The sequence below is a fragment of the Camelus ferus genome, chromosome 15 (assembly GCF_009834535.1).
Source record: "Camelus ferus isolate YT-003-E chromosome 15, BCGSAC_Cfer_1.0, whole genome shotgun sequence".
In the NCBI taxonomy this organism is placed as follows: Eukaryota; Metazoa; Chordata; class Mammalia; order Artiodactyla; family Camelidae; genus Camelus; species Camelus ferus.
Window position 1 is genome coordinate 54,998,053 of NC_045710.1, and position 4,084 is coordinate 55,002,136.

The window sequence follows — 4,084 nt, forward strand, 5'->3', positions numbered from 1 at the left end:
TCTCTGAAACTGGCAAAGGTTAAAAAAATGATGGATGATACTTCGTGCTGACAAGGGTTTGAGGGGAATTGAGTATTCTGTCCTAGAGTTGGAAGTGAAATTAGCACAAACTACAGAAGGCGTCTGGTGACATCTATCACAAACTTTAAAATGTACGTATCATTTGACTCAATAATTACACTTATGAAAATTTATTTTAAAGAAATGAGTATATGTGTGCAAAGATGTTATTTTTAAAGTTTTTGTTTTAGTATTAATTATAAGCCAAAAATATTAGAAAAAATACAATTATTCAACAAGAGAAATTTGGTTAAATTAGACCCAATATTGACTTGAAAAAATGTCCACAACATTGTTAAGTCTTAAGAAAGGGAAAAAAAATCTTAAAGGAAAGAGCAGCACCTGAGAGCTAGGAGCTGGCCTGGCATCACAGTAGTTCTCCTGTTTCACAGCACCGACATCTGGTAAGGGCGCTTGGCGATGAATGGAGTGAGACAAAAACAAGACCACTCCATCATGATGTCTGCACACAGACGAAACTAGAACATTGTCCAAACCACAGAAAAGACCAAGCATCTCCCTGTCCCTGCTAAGAGAAGTGACTGCTACTTCTTTACCTATTCCTCACCAGCTTTAGTCAGCTCTCCTTCCAGGTGAGATTTATTAGGGTACCCAAGCATAGAATTACGCTGCTTCCTGGCAACATCCGATCTCGAGCAAAGCCCTGCTTTCCTTAAACCCCGCTGCAAACCACCTAGCACGAGAGCGTGAGTGCTGTAGGTTCTTCCTAACAGCGTCCTACTGAAACAGCCCGCACTTCCATGCCGTGTGCCTTCTCCCTCACTGCAGAGTGCCAAGCGCAACCACAGCTGTGTTGCTGGTGATCTTTGGCTGGAGAGCAGTGACAATCAGTACAGCATTATTGTTTGTAATAGGCGTATATTTCCACTGCCACAAAAATATGGAATGACACACACCAAGCTGTTAGCAATGATTATCCCTGATGAGAAATTTTATTTTTGATTTACTGTTTTTTTGGAGGTGGGGAGGAGAAGAAGGAGAAGAATGAAGAATGATGGTGAAGATGGTGGTGCCAGTGGATCCAAACAAAGTGTTAAATGTTGTTACTGGATTATATTTTCTTTTTTCTTTCTTTTTTATTGCGTTATAATCAATTTACAATGTTGTGTCAATTTCCAGTGTAACGCACAATTTTTCAGTCATACATGAACATACATATATTCATTTTCATATTCTTTTTCACCATGAGCTACAAGATATTGAATATATTTCCCCGTGCTATACAGTATAAACTTGTTTATATATTTTATATATTTTGTTTTAAAAATTTTCTACAATTAATATGCATAAAATTTGAATGAAAAATAATAGAAGTTACTTTTTAAAAATTAGGTTTTTTTTTTGTTTTGTTTACTTATTTTTTTTTCAATGGAGGTACTGGGGATTGAACCCAGGACTTTCTGCGTGCTAAGCATGCATTCTACCACTGAGCTATACCCTCCCCCAAGCAGTTACTTTTAAATGGAAGAAAATTGTGACTTTTTTCCAAGGAAAATACTACATGGCTGTTTTTTAATTTTAATTTTTTTGTAATAGTATCTTGTGCCTGACTAAAATCATACACCAGTCATGACAGGTTTGAAGGCTTCCGGCTTTCCAGGTCAGTTGCAGTATCAGGCGGGCTACAGTAGGTGTCGCTATTTCCCAGAGACCCACGTATTCCTAATGAAGTCCGCGCCGAGCAGTGCCCAATTCTAAATCAATTATCTGTCTGCCAGATACACTTTAATTTCTAACCTTGAGTATTATGTACTTGTAATTTTCCTCCTTCTTGTTATTTGAATCCATGACTCAATCTTGATAAGAGAAATTACTGCGGTAAAACACATTCCTTATTCCTTTATGTAGATGGAACTTTCACACAGCCGTCCTATCTCCACAGTGACCTTTTGACGTGCTTCAGGCAGGTGTTATATACTCCACTGTACAGATAAGGAAAGCCAAGTTAGCCGGAAAACCCAAGTCATTAACAGTTATTCGGTCCGGCTTTCTTTCCCCTCCATTGTCTAGTTCTAGACACTAGCACATATACAGCAAAATAACATTATTTGTGCTTTAAATGTATCCGTATGGGGGGAGAGTATATCTCAAGTGATAGAGCGCATGCTCAGCAAGCACGTGGTCCTGCGTTCAACCCCCAGTACCTCCTCAAAAACAAAGAAACCTAATTACCTCCGCCTACACCAAAATAAATTAATTAAATAATACAATAAGAAATAAACTTTTAAAAAAGTATCAGTATATAACTATCAACTGATAAAAATACATTTGGATTCGTTTCTGAGAATAGTCATCCAGATGATGAGAACTGACCCATGCTGCTTCAGTGTGGTTGTGCAAAAGCTGCTGATGGATACGCCACAAAGAGGAGCCCTCTCAAATTTGGGCAAGGTGGGCAGCCCTCAGAAGTCTGGGAGTTCTTTGCAAACACCTAGGCGGCCTTGGGGAGCATGCTGAATGTGACCCATGTTTGGGGAAGACTCGGGGCTTTGTTATAAGCATCCATTATTGTGCTCTATGGTAATATCAGATACACAGGGCTGTTGGCTTCCTCCCGCTGAGGGCTCACATTTTTCCAACCCTTACATGTGATCATTCTTGGGCTGTAACTCCCTGATGCCTGCCTTATAGCACTGCTTTCCCCTTTCCTAGTTTGCTTTTCTCAAATGTTATGGAGTCAGAAATCAAATAACCAAGCTAGGCAGAAATGAGTATAGTGTTAACTAAGTTCAAAGCAAATCTATTTGAAGGCATTTGTATTTGTATGTTACTTCCTGGTTCAGACTGATAGGGAGCTGATTCTGGGGAGATGAGGATTGATTATGGCAATCTTTTAAAAAGAATTCCCAAGATACTCAGCACCAGTGTGATGTTAGTCTATTGAGTTACCCTGGGTCTTGATCACTCACTACTCCATTGATATAGCAGTTTGAAGGGATTGCTTCTGGCTTGAGGATGGTCAGCTTTATAGAGCTGACCTGAAAACCCTCGGATGGTGTGATGGGTTCTGGACCAGGAGGGAAGCTGGTGGGGTGCAGGGTGAGTATGAGGCAGAAGAGGCTCCAGGGGAGCGGCTTCTAGGTTATGACTCAACTGAAATAGGGAGATAGCAAATCACGTCCTCTTGCTTGCAGGCATTGAGACCAAGCAGAGGCCTTCTTATAATGTCCAGGGTGCAGAGTGAAAAGTCGGAAACTGGACCAGATGCCCCACATAGCCGGGCAATGGCAGCAAGTACAGGGCTTGAGGCTATTGGACTTGGCATGCTCTCTGACCATGACCTTCAGCCCAGAAGTAGGGCAAAGAAGCTTGGCATATGGAGGCCTGACATTGCCAGAGTGATTTCCAAACCCACCTACTACTGAGGAAGCAAGACTTCTGCTGATGCCTGCAAGGAAGAGCCTTCTCAGCTTCAGCCAAGGTGGGCAGCCTTAGAGGCTTGGGAATCCTTTGCAAACAGCTAGGATGGGCCTAGGACTATGCACAGGTGATGACGCCGGGGTCCACAGTCACCCGTGGAATCTGGCCCAGATCAGGCCTTTCTGGAACCCATGGACCTGGGGCTCTCCTTCAGAGCAGAAGGGACCAGGCAGAGCAGACCAATCTAGCTTTTCAGGGAGGTGAGGGTGAGCTGGGAAGCGGCCTTGAATCACAAACTTAAACCACTTTAGAAGAAAAGCCACTCACATTAATAATCCAGGGATGAGTTTTGCATGCACACCCAATGTGCGTGTGCTTGGGGGTAAAAAACGGTTTATTGTTTTTTTTAATTATATAAATATGCTTATTATAAAGCATTCACTAAGTAAAGTATTTTATAAAAAAATTTTTTTTGGAAGTCTTTGTTTTTTCATATGCAGAATACAGGAAAGTTTCCATAAAGTCTAAAACATTACAATTACTATGGACGTTGGTACTAGTTCCAGGGGTGGGAGAGCAGGAGGGGAATCAGGGGTGAGAGGAAGAGGAGAGGAGTGGCAGGAGAACAAAAAAAGGAGACAAA